General features: G+C 41.9%; 1 long non-coding RNA gene across 1 annotated transcript; it reads left to right on the forward strand.

The window, feature by feature from the left end:
* Nucleotides 1-9,163: 9,163 nt before the first annotated feature.
* On the forward strand, nucleotides 9,164-10,506 carry LOC124873038. The gene is made up of 3 exons (XR_007039422.1): nucleotides 9,164-9,618; nucleotides 10,096-10,327; nucleotides 10,404-10,506. It is a non-coding gene; the product is annotated as an uncharacterized LOC124873038 (long non-coding RNA).
* Nucleotides 10,507-11,147: the final 641 nt, after the last annotated feature.

Here is an 11,147-nt window from a genome sequence, read left to right on the forward strand (position 1 = left end):
TGGCGGAGGGGTCGTATGATTATTTTCCTGCCTGATTGTTGATACACAAATGTGTTTTAATTTCCGTCTGACAGGTTGTTCGCTCACAAAGAGGATGACTGTTTTTTATTTCTTCCTTGTATTATATAATTCAATTTCTTCCTTTTTTAGTATCATTCTTTTTATTTTGTTTCCTTTAAATTGGTGTTGATCACACATGGAACACGTTTTATTTATGATCAAAAAGTGTGGAATTGTGATGTAATAACTTAAATTGCTTTTGTCCTTCTGAGGTGATGACCAAGTCTGGAATGACAATGGCTTCCACCTTCCTTTCTGCTCCCCCTGGTTGGACATTCCAAGGCATTTACAAGCTGAAGGAGAAATGTACCTGAACAAAAGGTGTTTCGTTTCTCTTCCTGTCCCTGGAACCCCTGCTGGTTCAACAAACAATTTGTTGCAGAGGAGCCGAGATGTCTGCGTGAAAGTTAGGTTGATTCTCACCTCTGCTCTTCCTAGAGGGGGTGCCTGGCCACATGGGGTTTTGCCAAACTGATATAAGGAAGTGTCAGCCTTTGTGTCATAGGATTTGGTCTCGGCTCTGCTCCGTAACACGTCTGATGCTGTAAGACCTGTCCCCCTTAAGGCTAGATTAATAAAGCTGATTGAATGGTTATCATCGTTCTCTTTCTATAGAAAATAAAATTTTTCAACAACATCATCAAATAGAAGGAGCTTCTTTCTACTGCTTGCTGGTTTCAACTCAACATGGAGCAAGTTATTTTCAATAGCTCTAAGTCACCACAAATATCTGATACATTGTAGCTGTTCTTGTAATACATGTAGTTGGATGTTCAGAGTAAGTAAGATCTGCTTCATACTAATACCTCTTAGATTTCTAAACAGCAAATTCAGAATTTAAAAGATCCTTGAGCTATGAAAATTATACATTTTACAGTTTACAAAATGACAAGTAAAATACAATTAATAAAAAATATACTTTCATCGTTTATGGTGTCGGTCATTATTTTAATTCACTTCCTACTAAAGCTGTATACACATTTTCTATGCTTTAGCAAAATAAGTCTTAAACATGCTTCTTCTGAAAGCCTTTGTCAATGTTCAGTATCCATCCATTCATCATCTATACCATGAAGGGTCGAAATTGGGGGACCGGTGCGGTGTATGGTCTTGCCTATCTTCAGCAACTATTGGGCAAGAGATAGGATACACCCTCCTAGTATGTATTATATCCTAAGGTGCAAAAAGAAAAAGGAACAGTCAGAGATCAAGTGTAAAAAGGCCCTACAATCAAGTGGTGAGGAAACATTAGAATTATTTATTTAGTCGTAAAGTCAGTAAAAAAAAAAAAAAAACAAGCCATAAACTGTTACTATAGACATGCAAAATAAGGATAGTTATGATCAAATGTAAAAGTTTTGGTTCTTTGTAACTGAAGACCTTTTCCAAAAAACCTGAGGGGTCTGTACAGCCTAATTGAAAACCTGATAAATCGGGTGGTCTAAAGCCCGTAGACGTACCTTAAAATCAATTCTAAAATGAACTGCTGGCTAATGCAAGGTTGGTGTGATGTGAGCTCACTTTCTACTCCTTGTCAGCATACTTGTAGCTGAATTCTGTAATATATATAATGTAGCAAAAAAAATTTTTCTAGAAAGTCCAGAAAGCAGAGCATTACAATAAGTTATAAAAGTGTGAACTAAAGTCTCTGCACTGGACTAGAGAAGAAATGGCAGCCCTCTGCCAATGTTTTTCAAATGATGTAATGCATTCTTTGTAACATCTTAATGTGGTTTTGAAACTTAGGTTTTAATTTAGTATAATGCCAAGGTTTCCGAGCTGATCTGAATGATTTATTGCCAGTGTTCGCAGTTAAAATATGAGTTTCTCTCTCTGAACATCGGTGCCAATAACTAAAACCATGGTTTTGTCCTAATACTGTGTAAGATAGTTTGGTTGGACTATCAAAATTGGCAAACAAGGTTTTAAATGTCTGATATCAATTTACAGAAATGTACATCTTTTGTTTGCTTGACTGTTTGTCAGAAAGTTCCAGATTACAGTGGGTAAACTGGGGTAATTCATTGTTAATTTTTTCTTAATTTCCATTCGGGTTTTCAGCAATTTACTTTTTATGCTTTGGTTTTCTCATTTCTTGATGGAGAATAGGGTTTAGTAGTTGTTTTTGCCTTAATAGGGCTACAATATAAAAATACAATATAAGATTACAAGATTACATCAGCCCAATAAAGAGTTTTTTCCTACAGAAATGTAGGCTTAAGGAAATGTATGTTTAGTACCTGTACTTTATTATTATCATTATTACTTATTTGGCTTTAGTTCAACATTAAAGACAGCTTGAAGCACTATAAAGCCCTTTTTGAACATCTGAGGCTTACAACCACATGCTGAGAATCGGTTAAAGCACAAGCATGACAAGAGAGGAAGACAGTTTTTGCGGTGACAAAACCGTTCCATATGTAGATAGATACATTTTTTTAACTGAAAGATGAGATTAAGGTTACACATGATACGTTTCCCATGAGAAAAAAATTGAGGTCCAGGCCTCCAGCATTGGGAAACTCATCAATCTTTACGCAACTTTTACTTGTGGTGGGATTACCCCCGGCTTAGAAATGGGACATCTGCCGGAAGGAGGCTAGCCACAGTGGGGATAAATATTCTGATGTTAGGCTTTCAGTAGCAACATGAAGCCACAGCGCAGACATGTGCACAGCTGCTGGCCAGGGCCTCAACTGCCTGTTTTCAGGCACATATGCAATCTCTGCTAATGTCACAACAACTTACAACAATATCAGCACTGTGTGCCTCATTTCCAATCAGGCAAAATCTAAAAAATACTAAATAGTAAGAGTATTAAATAATACAGCCACTGTTACATATACCTACAAAGATGCTGGAGTGCTATCAAATGCGTCATAACTCTTAAACTGCTTTTCAGTGTTTTAGTAATTTAAATCTTTCAAAAATTCTGATAAAACTGGCAGAAAATCCTACGTTTCTCAAAAAGGTTTATAAACCCATCATTCCATCTCTTTTTTTGGGGAATGTAAGATCTCCTCCCAAGAAGAGGGACAACCTGACGATGCTCACCCATTCTCAGAGAGAGTATTGTGAGTGCAACACGCTGTTGTTTACATAGACCTGGCTAGCTGCACTAACTTCGGAAACACACATCAGTGGATGGCTTTTATTTGATCTAGGCTTACAGAGAAGCAGAAGAGTGGAAAGAAGAGTTAGGGGAAGCTGGTTGTTTTTGGGAATGATAGAACTCACAAGATCAACTCAGTATATCAACTGCAAAACTGAAGATAATAAATTATTGGATGTATTGTTTGCCAACACCAAGGATGCATATGCCCTAGTTTACTACTTTGTCCTTCTCCAGTTTGCGACCAAACTCCTTGAACACAGAGAAGGACACACATAGTGAAGAGATCATCTACAGAGATCAAGGAAGCTATTATAAACTGCTTTGGCGCTATAACTGTACAACTGTACTCACATAAACGTCTCTGTGAAGAATTCCATATCCAAAAGAACTGTTTGGTGATTCATTAACAATAAGCCATAGGTCCACCTAGAAATAAAGGCTTCTCTCAAGAAGAACAAAGCCTTTAGATCAGGGAACTAGAAGATGTTGGTCAGGGAGGGATGAAACATAAACAGGAAGAAGCTGGAGGATCAACTGCAGCAAATAACATCTGTTGTGGAATCAACCTTTTTCTATAGTGTGTCTGCTGGAGCCGCAGCTTAGTGGAAATTACTAAATAGAGTGTGTATATACAAAGTGTGTGTGTGTATAAATATATATATATATATATATATATATATATATATATACACATTTTTCTCCTGTCTCCCCCACCCTCCCCTCCCCTCTCTGCCCTGCTTCTGCTCTGTGTCTTGTCTTCTTTGCATATCTCCCAAATTGTCAATTTTGGATCTGGTCAGCTGGTCTCTCAACTCAATTGATAAAATGTTCTTGATGGGAAGACAGGGTAAGGGAGAGCCCTCTTGTCCAGATGGGACATTCTTCTCCGGATACACAATGGACTCCTAGCAGAAGCGGAGGATTGTGTGTCTGACAATGATGTCTGTCCAGGATGTGGAAGATGTGTACATAATTGGATTAATAACAGGATTTCTGCTTTTCGTAGTTTGCGGTTACCTGGCATATCGTGAAATTGGGAAAACGCCAGCAGCAGTTCTGGCCATTGCAAGGCTGCCCGGCTTATGTAAAGGGATTTGCAGAGCTATCAACACTCAGACTGAAATGTTAAGGGAGCAGAATGGCAAACTGGATATGATCCTACAAGATCGCAGGCTAGCTGTGGTTCCTGGACTCAGAGGTGGGATAAATCTTGGAGAAGTTGTATGCTTGGATCTGGCTAAAGACCAGTAATTTGGCTGTTTGGATTCACCATTGAGAAGAACCAGCGAGACCCTCAAGGCTGACAGAACATTTTGAGTCAGCCTGACCCAAATAATTCAGTTTATTTTTAATCTGGCTCCCCTGAACGGCCTTGACTGGCTATCTTTAACTTCTCCTGGAAGATATGTAAACATGACTTTTAGATTTTTAGATAACTTAGAAGGATTGTATTACAACTATTTCATACCAGTGAAAGCCAAACATTATTAGTATTTGAAAGTTTGGACTAATACGCTATATAAATAAACTTGACTTGACTAGTATTAATCGGTGATAAACAAAGAACAAATATAGTAAACTGAGTTGGCTGCTAGTTGTGAAAAGAGGGCGGCAGTGGTGCAGGAATAAAATGTGCTATCCCTATTCAGAGGCTCCCATCCTTGATGCAGCTATTACTGGTTCAACTCCCAGCCCAGGCGACCTTTGCCGCTCTCTCCAGCACTCTCCTATCGGCTTACTGTTGAAAAAATAACAAGAATAAAGGTCACTAGTACTGCAAAAAATAATAATAAAAATGAATCTGGTTCAGTTATTTAGCCTTAAGTACTGCATCTACAGTCTGGGAGATTGCTGCCAATTTGGCGGGATCTTGCAAGATTTATAATTTACGTGTGATTTCAGCAATAACTTCACATGAGATTTCAGAAATAAGCATTTTAAAGCTTTAACATAACAAACAATAAATAATTTTAATATTTTCATCCAAGATGAATTCTAAATGCATTTTGACATTTATGAAGTTTGAAATACAAATACTTATTTATGGAACTTATTGACTAATGCACTATAAATACTAAAATAAAAACACATATACATATATATATATTGGCCAAGCCTGAATGAGAGGCGCGAGGCCATCCCCCAGTGGGCCTACCACCTGCAAGGGGAACCATGAGGGAATGGTGCAAAGAGGATTGGGCAGCGGATGAAGGTCCTCTTCCAGTGCTTCGCCAACACTGTTTAATTCAGTCAGTCATTTTCTACCTCTTATTCCATAGTGGGTCACAGGGAAGCTGGTGCCTATCTCCAGCAGTCTATGGGCGAGAGGCAGGGTACACCCTGGACAGGTCGCCTGTCCATCGCAGGGCAACACACAAACAACCATGCACACACTCATTCATACACCTAAGGGCAATTTAGAGTGACCAATAAACCTAACAGGCATGTCTTTGGACTGTGGGAGGAAGCTGGAGTACCCGGTGAGAACCCATGCATGCACAGGGAGAACATGCAAACTCCATGCAGAAAGACCCCCGGCCGGGAATTGAACCCAGGACCTTCTTGCTGCAAGGCAACAGTGCTACCAATTAGTGCTACCAATTCAATTCAGTTCACTTCAGTTTTATTTATATAGCGCCAATTCACAACACGTGGTCTCAAGGCACTTCACAAAGGGTTTGGAATGGTATAGGGTTGTTGGGGAGGTTAGATTAAACTACTGAGTGTTAGAGTTTGGCCATTTTAGATTGGGCTATGTGTAGGGGTGGCTATGTGTAGGGGTACTAAGTTGAATAATACACTGATAAAGTGTGTCCATGTAGAGCCCACTGGTGGCCATTGTTATACTAAAAACCACAAGGATTGGGGGTACCTCTCTCTGTCAGACTGATTATAACCTTTGGAAAAGAGAAGGGGTCGGACAGGTAGCAGAAATGGAGGGTGTGTTTGCACCTCAACCATCACTGAGCCGGTTTGGGCTAAACCTGACTCCCCCTTACTCCATCCAACAGGGAGGGAGGAAGGCAGAGGTAAAAATAATTGAAGAGTGTTGTTTCCTGTTGCATTGTGTGAAAGGTGGGTAACTTTAAAATGGGCTAAGTCAGTTCAATCAAATCATATTGATTTCAAGTCAGGTACATGCATTCCAATTAATAACTAACCATTGAACAGTACAGTCAGATTCAGTTATTTATTCAAATTGGATAAAAAGTTTTCCTATCTGAGGAAACCCAGCAGATTGCATCCAGTCAGTGACTTGTAGCAGTCACTCCTCCTGGATGAGCATGTAGCGACAGTGGACAGTCACTGGTGTTGACTTTGCAGCAATCCCTCATACTGAGCATGCATGTGGTGACAGTGGAGAGGAAAAACTCCCTTTTAACAGGAAAAAACCTCCAGCAGATCTAGGCTCAGTGTGAGCGGCCATCTGCCACGACCGACTGGGGGTTTGAGAGAACAGAGCAGAGAATGAAAAAGAACACAGAAGCAGAACACAGAAGCACTGATCCAGGAGTACTTTCTATGGGAAGGAAAAGTAAATGTTAATGGATGTAGCTCCTTTAGTCATTTCATCTAGGAAGAAAGAACAGATAAACTCTGAGCCAGTTTTCAAGGTTAGAGTATGAAAGAGAGCACATACAATTAGTCATTGTAAAAGCTCAGTCAGTAGGAGAGAGACAGGGTTAAACACTGAAAGACAGTGCCAAGTGTATCATCAGTAGAAGGTGAGCATTAAGCTGTTGCCAGCAGAAGCTTGGACGATGCCCCCCTCCTTGAAGGTGGTAGACACAGAGTCAGGCCAGGTGTAGCTTCTAGGAAGAGGAAAGAGAGAGAACAAAAAGTTAAAAGCTGAAATAACAGCAAATAATGCAAAATTGGAGAGTAGTATGAGAATGTAGCGAAGAGAGTGAAAGAGTGAAAGTGGTCATTATGTCCTCCAACAGCCTAAGTCTATAGCAGCATACAGTTTACAGTTCGGGTGGGGAACTGCTGACCTCAACTGCCTTTCTGAGAAAGAGCACCTTTAGTCAGTGATCCTGGTCTGTGAGAAGTGCCCAGAACTCACTACCAGATGAAATCAGACAATTAAAACACTAATCATTTGAAACAAATGGCTTGTTGATTCATATACAGGTCCTTCTCAAAATATTAGCATATTGTGATAAAGTTCATTATTTTCCATAATGTCATGATGAAAATTTAACATTCATATATTGTAGATTCATTGCACACTAACTGAAATATTTCAGGTCTTTTATTGTCTTAATACGGATGATTTTGGCATACAGCTCATGAAAACCCAAAATTCCTATCTCACAAAATTAGCATATCATTAAAAGGGTCTCTAAACGAGCTATGAACCTAATCATCTGAATCAACGAGTTAACTCTAAACACCTGCAAAAGATTCCTGAGGCCTTTAAAACTCCCAGACTGGTTCATCACTCAAAACCCCAATCATGGGTAAGACTGCCGACCTGACTGCTGTCCAGAAGACCACTATTGACACCCTCAAGCAAGAGGGTAAGACACAGAAAGAAATTTCTGTACGAATAGGCTGTTCCCAGAGTGCTGTATCAAAGCACCTCAGTGGGAAGTCTGTGGGAATGAAAAAGTGTGGCAGAAAACGCTGCACAACAAGAAGAGGTGACCGGACCCTGAGGAAGATTTTGGAGAAGGGCCGATTCCAGACCTTGGGGGACCTGCGGAAGCAGTGGACTGAGTCTGGAGTAGAAACATCCAGAGCCACCGTACACAGGCGTGTGCAGGAAATGGGCTACAGGTGCCGCATTCCCCAGACCTGGGCTACAGAGAAGCAGCACTGGACTGTTGCTCAGTGGTCCAAAGTACTTTTTTCGGATGAAAGCAAATTCTGCATGTCATTCAGAAATCAAGGTGCCAGAGTCTGGAGGAAGACTGGGGAGAAGGAAATACCAAAATGCCAGAAGTCCAGTGTCAAGTACCCACAGTCAGTGATGGTCTGGGGTGCCGTGTCAGCTGCTGGTGTTGGTCCACTGTGTTTTATCAAGGGCAGGGTCAATACAGCTAGCTATCAGGAGATTTTGGAGCACTTCATGCTTCCATCTGCTGAAAAGCTTTATGGAGATGAAGATTTCATTTTTCAGCACGACCTGGCACCTGCTCACAGTGCCAAAACCACTGGTAAATGGTTTACTGACCATGGTATCACTGTGCTCAATTGGCCTGCCAACTCTCCTGACCTGAACCCCATAGAGAATCTGTGGGATATTGTGAAGAGAACGTTGAGAGACTCAAGACCCAACACTCTGGATGAGCTAAAGGCCGCTATCGAAGCATCCTGGGCCTCCATAAGACCTCAGCAGTGCCACAGGCTGATTGCCTCCATGCCACGCCGCATTGAAGCAGTCATTTCTGCCAAAGGATTCCCGACCAAGTATTGAGTGCATAACTGTACATGATTATTTGAAGGTTGACGTTTTTTGTATTAAAAATACTTTTATTTTATTGGTCGGATGAAATATGCTAATTTTGTGAGATAGGAATTTTGGGTTTTCATGAGCTGTATGCCAAAATCATCCGTATTAAGACAATAAAAGACCTGAAATATTTCAGTTAGTGTGCAATGAATCTAAAATATATGAATGTTAAATTTTCATCATGACATTATGGAAAATAATGAACTTTATCACAATATGCTAATATTTTGAGAAGGACCTGTACCTGTCAACACTAATAGAAATTGTATCTATATCTGTATTGCATTTGTGTTGTATTTTCTCAGTAGTAATGTTTTGTTGTTTTCCTAGTGTGTTAGTGTAATGATTAGGGTCTGTTTGTCTGCACCGCCCCTATTTGCCTCTGATTCTGTGTGCAGAAGCAATCTAGAACATTGTTTTCACCTGCTTCTCCCCTGCCAGCACCCTAAATCATGTCTCACTCTCTCCACCTGTCGTCCTGGCTTTATATGCTGTGTGCTGGCTGACAAACAGCACCAGATTATCGAAAACGTTGGGAGAGTAAATGTCCAGCACACCTTCCCTGCCTGCCTGATCTTGATCTTGTTTCTCCCTCCTGGATTTCCCTGTTATGCCCTGGACCTTGTCGGATATCTCCCTGGCTTCTGACCTCTGGACATCGACCTTGTTTCTGCCTCCTGACTACTGCCTCCTGCCCCTGGATTTCTCTGCCTGTATCTGCCTCTCCGTGTCTGACCCCATTTCTGTGCCTTGTGTATCAATTCAAGCCAATTCCCCTCATCCTGTCGCCTGTTACCATTTCCCCAGCTTCGACCCTGTTTATGTCCCCTGACCACTGGATTCCACTAACCTACTGGGTTACGTTAAACCAAGGAGTCTCATTCACAGTCTCTCAGATCCTCTATGACGCCATTCCGCTGTCACCAACCTACAGCCTTGAGGAGCTGAAAATTAGCATCCTTACTCTCTCACGGATTCTGAAAAGGTTAGTGGCTTTTTCTTTGAGCTTCACCTTGCCCACAGTTCTCTGCTCAGCCACTAACCTATCTGTCTGCCCTCAGAGGTTTATGGTCTCGCCGCTGGTGGCATCCTTCCTTTAAACTTTCATCTGTTGTGTCCAGCTAAAATTTTGGGTCCCCTTTTCAGTTCGTTACAGTTTGTTACGTTGGGGTGTGATTGAGTGGTCCTGTGTGTGTTTGTGTGCATGCTTGTGTACATTTGTGAGTCTTCCTGCTGTTCACCAGAAGCTTGGTGGTGGGTGTGGCACCAGCTGATCAGGGCACATGCAGATAATCTTGACTGCTGTGCTTAAAAGGAGCGGCTGGACAAACATTCCCTGCCAGTAGGTCCATGCAGTTGGTAACCTTATGCCACTCTGTTCTCAGTTAAACTCCAGAAACTCGGTCTGACCAAGCTTCTAGCAGTTTCCTGTTCTAAACCCTGTTTGTTGCCTCTCTCCAAGGTTTGGCCGACGACCTCCTTTCCGGGTTCTTGGCGTTCATGTGGAGGATAGCTCTTCCCTTGAGATTCCTCCTCCAGAGGTCAGATAACTAACCGAGACACTCTCAGCACCTGCCTGCCCGCTCGCTCACCGATCCAGCTGAGCCTCTCAACCGAAAACAAATCACATGGATCACCTTCAGGAAACGCCCCTCCATAAGCCTCCCTCAAAGATAATAAGCTCTGCCAGAAACGTAAGCCTTACTTGTTTTCTATCAACATCCAATTTAATCCCTTCGGAATAGATTCTAACCCACCTCTCCTCCACAGAACAATACAGATCCTGTTGACACTTGTGTCCTGCCTTCTAGCTACTCCGGAAAATAAACTTGTTGAAAACGTTCTCTTGTCCCTGTGTCTGAGTGGTTCCGCATGTGGGTCAGGAAAATACCTGGCAATATGACAATACCAACATGCCAGTCTGACCCAGCAGAACCCTCGGTTGGTCTAACAGCAGGTACGCCCCCTGAACAATCCCAGTTGCTTCTACAACATGACTTGATGCTACGGACCCTGTTGGAACAGCAGAACTACGCCTCCCAAAGGCTAGACCAGCTAACCACATCCATCCAGGAACTCACCAGCCAACTCGCCCTTGCAACTCAGGCTCCTTCTACAGCCGGCGCAGTGGCCGTCCCACTGCTGACTCAGTCTTCTGTTCCCCGTTTTCGGGAGGTCCCTTCACCAACTCCTGAACATTACTCAGGAGTCGTTTGTGGCAGATGGCCGCTCACACTGGGCCTGGTTTTGCTGGAGGTTTCTTCCTGTTAAAAGGGAGTTTTTCCTCTCCACTGTTGCTACATGCATGCTCAGTATGAGGGATTGCTTCAAAGTCAACACCAGTGACTGTCCACTGTCCCTACATGCTCATCCAGGAGTGACTGCTACAAGTCACTGACTGGATGCAATCTGCTGAGTTTCCTTAGATAGAAAAAACTTTTTTATCCAATTTGAATAAATAACTGAATCTGACTGCACTGTTCAATGTTTAGGATTAAGTGGGATGTATGTACC

Source organism: Girardinichthys multiradiatus, chromosome 8 (assembly GCF_021462225.1).
Source record: "Girardinichthys multiradiatus isolate DD_20200921_A chromosome 8, DD_fGirMul_XY1, whole genome shotgun sequence".
NCBI classification, from domain to species: domain Eukaryota; kingdom Metazoa; phylum Chordata; class Actinopteri; order Cyprinodontiformes; family Goodeidae; genus Girardinichthys; species Girardinichthys multiradiatus.